Genomic DNA, 11,897 nt, shown 5'->3' with positions numbered 1-11,897 from the left:
AAGATAAATATCTGTAAGTGTAAGATAGCAGCTACGCGTAGTATGACGTATATGCCGGTGTGTGATACATATGTAAGTATGAACGCGGAACTGCCTACGCATCTCAACCACGACTGCAAATCTAAAATGTAACTTATTACCTCCGCCCAACGGAGTTTGCATAACACTAGGTGGCGACGGCTCTGCGCTGGTGGACACCAGGGGGCGGCGGCTCTGCGGCAGGCACCAGCCGGCGACGCCTCTGTGGTGATAGGCACCAGGTGGCGACGGTGTAGGCTACTTTGTGGCGGCTTTGTGGCGGCGGCGGTGTGGACTGCTCTGTGGGGTTGAGGTCCGTCGGTGAATCACAGAATCTGCGCTCTCCTGCAGGGTGTGCCCTGAAAACTGGCAACGTGCACACACAAAAAAAGACAAAAGGACCAAAGACGTCAGAAGGACAGACAAACTTTCACTCGCAGCTTTCACTCGCAACTATCACACACTGCGCCCTCCTGTGAGCGTACGTTCGTGAAGCTTGCTAAACCCAACTTAATAAGACCATAGCGATATTTATTTCCTACCCAGAACTAGCCGCCCGGCTGTCCAAATATTCGTTAATAATTTCGATATTGTCAATGTGCCAATAAGCCCGAAATCTGTCCATGTTTTTTGTGACTGAGTACGGTGGTAAGTATTAGTCAAAAAAACCCATGATTGATATGAAAATCTAGAGAACCTTGTCATTTGATCCAAGCAAAAGAGTTTCAATATGTTGGCTGAAAAATGCGTCTGTATATGTTTTGACATCAGAGAAAAGCTGGCTATCATTGTAATGACAGAACAACCCCATGTTGTACTGCCAGGACAGCCATAGAGAAATTTGAAGTCCTAAACATGCGTTTTCGTTATTGAAGTCAATTCCGCACTTTGAAACATTTATTCAACCATTCCATCAGGATGACAGAGTGTACAGTATCTGGCTTGCAGACAAGGGTACAGAAGACAGTCCTAGTTGTCACGTTCATCAATGTGTTAGACTACAACTAAAGATCTATGCACACACGCGCGCACACATGCACACACGCGCACGCACCCGCAGCCCACCCCCAACATGCGACCATACAAAACACAATCGATACGTACATGCCAACATACAAAACAATAGCTGAACGAAAAGAAATGAGAATTTCGAAAAAAGTTCCAAAAAAACTTTACAGAACCTATACATGCAATATTACGTGACACGTGTTATGAAGAAATGAATACAACATACGTACATAGAGATGATCACGCCACAGGTGGCATTGCAATGATATCCGAATATCTGCACGTACCACATTACGACGCACAAACAATGTGGTAAATATCTTCATGCATAACAATTTTAATCCCTCACTTAATATGTCGATAAATAAATAAATATATATATATATATATTTACTGTTTTGTATTCATCAATGATGCAAATGAAAATGATAAAGTAAGCTGCATTTTCAAATTCTACATTCTAAATGTTACAGGGCATACACCGGCGCGGAGGGTTTGGACTGGTCGCAAGATGGCGGCCAGTGACGACGTGGCGGCGTCGTTTTCTCGCTGACAGAGGATTGGCTAGCTAGAAAAGCTGGCTATCATTGTAATGACAGAACAACCCCATGTTGTACTGCCAGGACAGCCATAGAGAAATTTGAAGTCCTAAACATGCGTTTTCGTTATTGAAGTCAATTCCGCGCTTTGAAACATTTATTCAACCATCCCATCAGGATGACAGAGTGTACAGTATCTGGCTTGCAGACAAGGGTACAGAGGACAGTCCTAGTTGTCACGTTCATCAATGTGTTAGACTACAACTAAAGATCTATGCACACACGCGCGCACGCACCCGCAGCCCACCCCCAACACGCGACCATACAAAACACAATCGATACGTACATGCCAACATACAAAACAATAGCTGAACGAAAAGAAATGAGAATTTCGAAAAAAGTTCCAAAAAAACTTTACAGAACCTATACATGCAATATTACGTGACACGTGTTATGAAGAAATGAATACAACATACGTACATAGAGATGATCACGCCACAGGCGGCATTGCAATGATATCCGAATATCTGCACGTACCACGTTACGACGCACAAACAATGTGGTAAATATCTTCATGCATAACAATTTTAATCCCTCACTTAATATGTCGATAAATAAATATATATATATATATATACTGTCTTGTATTCATCAATGATGCAAATGAGAATGATAAAGTAAGCTGCATTTTCAAATTCTACATTCTAAATGTTACGGGGCGTATACCGGCGCGGAGCATTTGGAGTGGTCGCAAGATGGCGGCCAGTGACGACGTGGCAGCGTCGTTTTCTCGCTGACAGAGGATTGGCTAGCCGCTATCCAGATAGTATGCAGAGATTAGTAATGTAATTTATATACGTCACAATACTGTACTATGAGCTACGAAAGACGGCATCGCGATATTGCGGCACGCAGCAGGATTGTTTTAGACGATGTGATGCTGTCATGCTATACGATTTGATGCAAGTCCTGGTTTCTGTATTTGCCCTGCATAGATGCGTGTATCAGGCACTCGGTTTTGAGTGAGTGCGCCGGTGTTTATTCAATAAACTGGAGGTCCTACACCTGTATTCACATTTGTCACATTCAAATGGCTTCTCTCCTGTGTGAGTGCGCATGTGTGACTTAAGCGTACTGGACGTATAACATTTATATTCACATCGCTCACATGCAAACGGTTTCTCTCCCGTGTGAGTGCGCATGTGTACATTGAGTTGACCGAGGCTCGTATATCTGTGTTCACATATATCGCACCCATACGGCCTCTCTCCCAAGTGATTGCGCATGTGTATCTTAAGCGAACCGGACGTAGAACACTTATATTCACATCTCTCACACGCAAACGGTTTCTCTCCCGTGTGAATGCGCATGTGTATCTTGAGATTACCAGATTTCGTACACCTGTATTCACATATATCGCACGCATATGGCTTTTCACCCGTGTGAGTGCGCATGTGTGACTTAAGCATACCGGATGTAGAACACTTATATTCACATCTCTCACATGCAAACGGTTTCTCTCCCGTGTGAGTGCGCATGTGTCTCTTGAGATCACCGGATCTCCTACACCTGTATTCACATATATCGCACGCATATGGCTTTTCACCCGTGTGAGTGTGCATGTGTGTCTTAAGCATATCAGACGTCGAACACTTATATTCACATCTCTCACATGCGTATGGCTTCTCTGCTGTGTGAGTGCGCATATGTTTCTTGAGATAACGTAACTTGGAGCTGGCACATCCACACACGTAGGACTTCTCTCCTCCAGGGCGTGGCATATCTGAATGAGAAGGCTCCATCAAACAGATCGCGGGTGCTCAGTTCTGCCTCGTTTCGAGCTCTCGCTAACGCTCTCCTGCTGGGAAAAAGATGTCAAAATAAATATCATCATTGACATACTGCAACACTGTATGTCACTGCCCCAGACGTAACAAGGTATGCTACGACGATGGGGTCACGGCTACAAATCCACCAGTAGTGACGTCACCAGATTTAGCCATATGCGTGGGTGATGTTTGGAGAGTGGAATAAAAGCAGTTGCATTTCACAGATAAAACTTTGAATCGAACTATGGCAGGGCTACCGCTGGCGTTCGCCACCTTCGCAAAATGCGATGAATAAATAACAGTGGCGATTTTATGACACTAAGTGACGAATACAATTGGCGAATGGTTTTCCCGCTCAGAAAATTACAATTGACTAACGAAATCGTCAAATTGCAGTGTCGTGTCATAAGATGTTTTCGTACATCTCTTTTCTCATACCCATCACCTGTTTATGCCTTGCTTAGCACATACGATCAAGTGAACAGTGGCTATAGTTTTTTATTGGTGGCTGAAAAATAACTTTGGTGGCTCAAGTCTTAACTCAAACTTTAAAATATGCAGAGGGAGCCCAGCTTTGGAATGTAAATACAGACAAGGGAGCCTTCCAGTCTCTCTTTCTTGGAGTCTCCCCTGCTTTGGAATCTCCTTTATCTCCAAGTCTCCATTTCTTGAGGTCTCCTACACCTTGGAATAACTGGGAGTAGGGAATCCACTAACTGAATTGCAGCTCTAATTCTAACAGAATAACCATGATCCTAACCTTAAAGCGATTATTGCGAGAATTTTCCAGTGTTTTCCCCACTTTCATGCTACCTACCGTTATTGTTTGAGTAACAGCAATTGTCCAGAGTAACAATAAAATGTCTTAGAACCTTCAAACCACCGAAAACTGCCAGTTTCGAACTTATCGTTTTTGTAAACATTCGTTTTCTGTCATCTTGAACTAACAGTAAGTATGCATTACCTTGTGGCGCCACTGCTTATCTGCCATACCCACAGTGAAGGCACGAACTTGTTTTCAATTCATCACCGACACAAATACAAGATTACCAATTCTGCCATTAGGCATTGTCGCGACACGATAAAATGCATTGCTGTTACGATGTATTCATATCCAATTTTCTATGCTATAACTGCATAAAATCTTTGTATTTTTAATGTTGGTGTAATCAGTCACATTTTCGCTGTCAGGTGAGACTATATTCAGCTATATTTAGTTTTTCTAAGTAAAAATCTCGCAATAGTCATTTTAATCCTTACCAAATCAAAGTTCTAACCCTTACTCTAACTCTATCACTAACCCCAACCGAATTGTAACCCTAATCACAGCATAACAGAAGCTCTAACCCTTACCCTTACTCTATCACTAACCCTTACCTTAACTCTAACACTTCCCCTTCCCCTAACTTTAACACTTAACCTAACTTTAACACTAATAAAATCGTAACCCTAATAACAGCATAACAGAAGCTCTAACCCTTGCCCTTACTCTATCACTAACCCTTCCCCTTCCACTAACTTTAACACTTACCCTAACTCTAACACTAACAAAACCGTAACCCTAATCACAGCATAACAGAAGCTCTAACCTACCCTTACTCTATCACTAACCCTTACCCTAACTCTAACACTTACCCTTGGTGCCTTACCCTAACTCTAACACTAACAAAATCGTAACCCCAATCGCAGCATAACAGAAGCACGGCAGGTGGCGCGTGCGTGTAAACTATTCATGTAGCCTGCATGCCAAGATGGGCTGAGCAAGCGTAACATGGTTGAGTAGCCACTCTGACGTGTCTATGCTGTGACCGGTTGCACTGTTACCCCAGTGAGAGTCATTGTGCCGACTAGAAATCACACGACTATGTAACATCGTAAATATTAGTCTTCGCCAGGTCCGGGAGACTATATCAAAGACGAAAAGAGACAGAACGAATAAAAGGATCAACCCTGCGGATCGCAGTGGAAAAAGCCTCAAGTTACCAACTAAAGAGGAAGAAAGAGAATTACAATACGGAATGACGGAGACAAGGAAGCTAAAACTGAAAAGAATCCTCTAAAGATGGCGTGTGTCGAAAGTAACGATGACGCTCTATGTGCGGCCACGTATTGTGGATTGAAGGAGAGTTACGTGGCTAGCATCTCCACGTTCCAAGAACACACTGACAAAACAGCCAAGAAAGCGTTCGGAGCCCTGGCAAGAATCAGCGCGCTCATGGCGGACATAGGTGAAATGAAAATAAAAATCGGGATCACACTCTACAAGGCATGCGTCAGACCTAATCTGGAATACGCGTACCCTATCTGGTATTGCGTGTCCGAGGCACAACTCCGGAAAATTTACAGAGTGCAACGCATAGCCCTACTGAGAGCCTCTGGCACCATCAACTCACCTGGAGTTCTAACTAGATAACCAAGTCCTCATGAATCACCAAACCCTAACCCGTTTATACCACATCAAATTCTCGGGAATCCTGGACCCTGTGGGGCGGCAGCCATCGTCTACGCAAATGGCATCAACAGCCAAGCTATCGCCATTCGAAAGACAGTCTCGTGTAAACGCAGCAGCTATCATGGAGAACTTCAGGCAATATTCCTTGCAATGGATTTCGCAGTCAACTACTCTGCGCTCCCACCATATCAAAACTCAGAATCTTCTCAGACTGCCAAAGCGCCATTCTCCCTGTCACGGCCCCCCAACAAAACAACAATTTCACAACACTTAACTCGAACATCCAAGAAAGAGTTAAGCAGCTATACACAAATAACATCAAGATCGACATTTGCTGGGTAGCAGGACATGCAGACCTGGCCGCAAACAAACTCGCAGATGAAGAAGCGAAACAGGCAGCCCTCGAGGCCGCAGAAATGGTTGAATCTGAAGACCACTCTCCGCTTTCCTTCTCCGAAGCCAAAGGAGAAATCAAGAAAGCCTTGTTAGAGCGATGGCAGGGTTCATGAGACAGCTCTGAAACAGGCAGGTATTTTCATCGTCTGGAGCCAAAGGTAAACGTAAGCAGCGTTCGCAGCCTCACCAACCGCAGAACGGAAACCAAGCTCAACCGGATAAGAACTGGACATACAAAACTGAAAGACCACATGTTCAAGATCAGGGCAAGCAATAGTCCCCTCTGTGACTGTTGACTTGCCAATGAGACCGTGGACCACAAGATCTTCCATTGCTCACGACTCAGGGATAGCAGGGAGAAGATGACCGACACGATCGATCTGGGGTATAGGATGTAGCCAACGAAACGAAGATGTAATTCATCACCAACAGAATCTGTCTCCTCTTTGTTTATTATGTCACCACGAACGTGGTGTGAACACCGACGACACCGATGACAATAACGCTTATGATAGTAGCGGCAACAGCGCCTGCGTGCGCGCGTTCAACTACGTCAACGACAACGGCGACGATAATGACAGTGCCGACGATAACGATAGCGTGCCAATAGTGTGATTCACTGAAACAATACACCAAAAAAAGACTTTACTAAATAACTCCTAGTACAATTCTATCCCAACAATTATATCCTGAACAAAGTTCTAAACTGCAGAAACGCGTACACTATTAACTGAACTGCACCTCAAACTCTTAAATACAGCATAAACATCACGAAAATATAACTGCGAACATCGAGAATTTCCTCTCAACACGCAACCGCAATCGAAACTAAAACCAAAACAAGGACGACTATAGCTACCAATGTGGTATGACTCTCATTGAGCTAAATCCAGCAATTATACGATTTTCAGTGTCTTTAAGATTATGAACAATCACTAGTAACTCACCGAAAGATTTGTGACACCTTTACATCCCTTTACATCACTACAGAATCCACATACATATATAGAAAAGGCTGACTACACGATCGACTAACGAAATGCAACCTTGCGTGTGGTGCCGTATTCCACACTGGCGCGTGACTGACGCGTATAGGCTTAACTTGCCGCGCCCTCTATCGTTTCCTAACTAAACCAAACTCGGGCAGCTACATGGGGTATGTGAAGACCAACACCAACCCAAACCATCAGACAATTAACATTGCCACCCTAACTGGGGAAAACAAGAATCTAACACCAGAGATGGATGCCATCATCAAACAGGCCCTCTCCAGATTCCTGTCTGAGTCCCTTCCAGTAATCTAGCCACAGACACTCTGTTGTTAACCCCCAATTTTATTTTAGTTTACTATAAGGAAACACTGGAAGCTAACAATACAAAGCGTGTAAACATTGCAACCATGACCTCGTGTAACAGGAGGATTAATGAATAACAACAACAACAATCTCTACTTGTGTTGTAGCCCGTTGATCTGATATGGCTACTAGTGTTACTGTTGTGATGTCCAGCCCTAGTGTTTACGTTTTGTATCAATGCTGATTCTATGTGTGCAATGTGACGCATGCGCGAGCGGACATCCGGGAATAAGAAATAAAGGAGCAGCGGGAATGGATTGGACAGAAACGAGGTTTTTATAATATTCGGAGTTCAATTATGGTTTGATATCATCGATCAACAAACAATAAGAACATTACATTGGCGACGAGGATCAAACGATCACTAAGGAAGCACGTGAGTGAAAATGGCAGCAATTCAGCTACAACCGCCTCCGTACGAGCCGTTTGATTGCCGATCCGAAGGCAAAAATGTCCGATGGACGAAATGGCTGCGTAGATTGGAATGTAACGTTTTCAACGGCTGTGGCATAGTTAACGCGGTGCAAAAGAAGGGATTACTGCTTATGTACGGTGGTTCCGACCTCAACGACATCGTAGACAGCTTCGATCAGCAGTTATTGGAGCCTATCCCGGAAATTCCAGGGTCGGAGAGTCAAACAGCTGTCGCCAGGTCAGGACTTTACGGGCGAGTAACTGCGCCATCACTGCTTATTTTTAACCCGCGAGCCAACATTGAATTTCAAGAATACCTCTTCAAGAAAACTGTCCAGGATACACCCAACATAGAGATTTTTACTGTATCCTTAAACAACTGGCAGAAACCGTCAGTTCGCGGAGCCTAATGCCAGAGGTTAAAGTCACAGATCATCATGGGTTGTCGGCTAGACAAGGTGCGTGACAAGGGGCTGAGTGATCCGGACGTAACATTAGCACCAGCTAGTGCAATATCGCCCGCAACCTGGAGTCACACAATGCACACGCCAATGCGATCAAGAGTCAAGGGGTTAATCTCCATAAGCCGGAACAAACCAAGTTCGCCATCAAAGTCATAAACAGCATGTCCATCCAAACAGCCGCCGGAATGTTCTCACCAAACTCGCCATCCAAAACCAGCTCCAAACAGCACCACTAAGAAGTGGCCGGAACTGTGGAGGTCAGTGGCCACACAAGGTGGATTCAAGAATGTGCCGGGCATGACGGGTCAACTGTAGAAGTTGTGGTAAGCAAAACCATTTTGCTCGCAGTATCGTTTGTCAACGTCAAGAGTGCGCACCAAATTAGGAGGAGCGTGGAAGGACACCTGATGTACACCTACAAGGGTGAACATAAGAAGGTCAAGCCGCCTCACCACATTTTGACATCGAACATTGCGCAACAACCAGCATCAACCATGATGGCTGACTCGGCTGAGAAGCGTCAAACCTGCTCTCTGAGGAACACTACCACTCCATGCAAATGTCCGCCGCGCCTCACAACGTTCTTCAGCAAGGATATACGGTATGGGAGACGACACCACTGCAAACGCTTGGAGAGTTACAAATCGTGCGCTGACATTACAAGAACAGGTCATGTGATGCAACACTCACCCGTAGTACGCAACGGAAGCGCCTCACTTCTCAGTTGGCAGACAGTACGTCAACTCAAGCTCATCACACTGGTGAAACGCCAATTGGGAGACGGTCAATGCAGAACAACATGGTGAGTGAATTATAGCGACCTGTTCACTGGTCTGGTAAGTGAAGGACTATATACGTTGCACCTACAGCATTGATGAAACCGTCAACTGTAGCCACAGACACATCGATCGCGTTCCATTTCACGTTGCGCAAAGACGCTTGAAGCCTCAATTCTTCAAGCAGATGAAGACCTAGGAGGTACTTCAAACGACCCTACCGGCCCGACACCCGTGGGTCTCTCCAGTGGTCTGTGTCCCGAGAAAAAACGCGACAGCTCGGTGTGTGCATCGGACATGCGATGTGCAAACAGCAGCAATAAAGAGGGCGAACGCCACTTCAACGGCCTACAATTCAACGAGCTTGTGAACGAACCTCAACGGTGCGACAGTGTTTTTTTAAGCACTAGACCTAAAATCAAGCTATAACCAGCTAGAACTCGACGAGGCATCACGGTAGCATTACAACGTTCGCCACACACGTCGCCTGAGGAATTCACACAGGTTGAATTTCCGGCATCTGTAGGCGCTGCCGAGGTTTTTCAAGAAGCCATCAGACAAGCCCTAGCCGGCTGCTCAATGCGTGATCATCAACAACCTGAGCGATGACATACGTCGTTTCGGAACTGACCAAACGGCACACGACGAGGAACTCGCAGCAGGCATTCCAACGTCTGAGGAAAAAGGGCTGCCACTCTCTCCAGAAGAAGTGCGAGTTGCAACAAAACATTCACTTGAATTCTTCGGTCACATCTTCTCGAAAGCAGGTCTTGCGCGCTGATCCATTCGAAAATCCAAGCCAATTCTTGGAGATGGAACCGCCAACACGTCTGCAGCCGATGATCGTAGTCTCCTCGGAATGTCAAACTACTGCGGGTCCAGATTCGTCGCAGCGACTACGGCAAACAATCACGCACGACCGTCCGAGAGACTGACCCAAGAAAGACATGCCGCGGGCAATGGTTGGCAAACATCAAGCACTTTCGAATGCGCTGAAGCGCGCACTGACACAAAGCGCGCATACTGGCGGTTAGCTTCGCATCCGCTCATTGGCAACTGAAACTGCACGTCGATGCAGTGCCTTGTAGGTCTCTGCGCAATGTTCCTGATGCAGGCAGATGAAACGACGCGCGCCCGCGTCACACTGTACAGTTGCCAGCAGAGCGCTTACACTCAGTTGAACAGCGTTACAGCCAAACAGAGCGCCGACACCATGGCTGTTTTTAGCTATGGTGCCTGTGAATCACCTTCACATCTATGTGATGGGAAAGTCGCAGTAACCATATACACCGACGCACAAACCAGCTGGTGCCGCTGATACAATAAATCCGCGGTCAAAGCCTCCTAGCAACGTATCGAACGTGTGACACTCAGACTCAGCCGTACGAGATCGAGGCTGAAGTATCGTAAGCGGGGAAAGGACAATCCAGCAGATTACTGTCAAGATACGCACGGTAGCGTCACTGAGTGCTCTTAAGGAGAGAAGGAGGAGGGTTATGGAGGAGTACATCAACCACATCGCTGCCTACTTCTGCACCCAACAGCAATGAACCGCTGACTGAACTCCACAACTGCACCGAACGCCGATGCGACCTGCAAGCTTGTCATTCAACGCCATCCGTTTTAGGCAAATGGCGAGATCGCGAGACAACGACCGCGGTGTTAACAGGCATCATTCGATCGAATTCACAAAGTTCGAGGGGAACTGTCCGTGAGCCGGAATGACCGGCAACTTGATTCTACGTGGCCAGCGATTGTTGTACCACATGACTGCAACACCGACGCGGCTGTCGAGGCTGGCACACGTTGTCATCAAGCGCATGGTCAAGACGAATGGCGCTTCATACGTGAGAAAGTGTGGTTCAGCGTTAATAGACCATCGAGTAGAGGAAATGATTCGTAGTTGCATGGCGTCGGCCTAGGTAGGCGCGACGCCCACCCAAACACTGGGAACCCCTAAAATAGTTCGCACTGCCTGAACGTCCATGGTCAGAGATCAGCACTGAATTTGGACAGGTACCTGGCATGGGTACGCACTTTATGGTAATCTCCGACGACTTCTCACGCACGTTCGTCGATGGAATCCAGTTGTCGCTCTCTCACCAGCAAGTGCTGTCATCGCCTGTCCTTGACAAGATCATTGGATGAATTCGTGTACCCGATGTGGTCAAGTCGGACAACGGGACCCCCCCTTCAACAGCAGGCGCATTCATCTGGCTACGCACGGCACAAAAGGGTTCAGCTCGTAGAGATTACTTCACGACCTGTGTGCCGCTCGCAATGCCGTGAGGCCGAACGCTTTATTGAGGACAGTAAAGAAGTCATTAAGGCTGCCATAGCGGAAAGGGAAAAGCCTGGCAACCAGTGAGCTTGCACAGCTTCCTGGCATCAACTATCGAGCAACCCCTCACAGCAGCACTGGGTATACCTCGCCAGCTAACGCTGATTGTTCGGAGCAGGACGCATCAAAACAACCCTACGCCCGGATCGCGTCACAGAGCAACCGCAGCACGACGTCCGCCAGAAGGACCAGTGAGTCCAGAAGCAAGGATGAAAGGTGTATGCGGATCGAAAGGCAATACGTCAGAGAGTCCTGGTATAAAAATTGCGTGAACCTGGTGCTCATCGAGAGAGAGGAATGAGAAG

At 46.3% G+C, this 11,897-nt stretch overlaps 1 long non-coding RNA gene across 1 annotated transcript in view; it reads right to left on the bottom strand.

Moving 5' to 3' along the window:
* The window catches only part of LOC106815166, a 14,640-nt gene extending 10,487 nt beyond the window's left edge, over positions 1-4,153 (bottom strand). Inside the window, exons 1-2 of the long non-coding RNA XR_001394709.1 lie at positions 3,988-4,153; positions 3,324-3,426 (exon numbers count right to left, since the gene is read on the bottom strand). This is a non-coding gene — a long non-coding RNA (uncharacterized LOC106815166). The remainder of the gene's footprint in view (positions 1-3,323; positions 3,427-3,987) is intronic.
* Positions 4,154-11,897: the final 7,744 nt, after the last annotated feature.

This window comes from Priapulus caudatus, unplaced genomic scaffold (genome assembly GCF_000485595.1).
Source record: "Priapulus caudatus unplaced genomic scaffold, Priapulus_caudatus-5.0.1 Scaffold1053, whole genome shotgun sequence".
NCBI classification, from domain to species: domain Eukaryota; kingdom Metazoa; phylum Priapulida; class Priapulimorpha; order Priapulimorphida; family Priapulidae; genus Priapulus; species Priapulus caudatus.
This window is presented reverse-complemented; position numbering and strand designations above follow the sequence as displayed.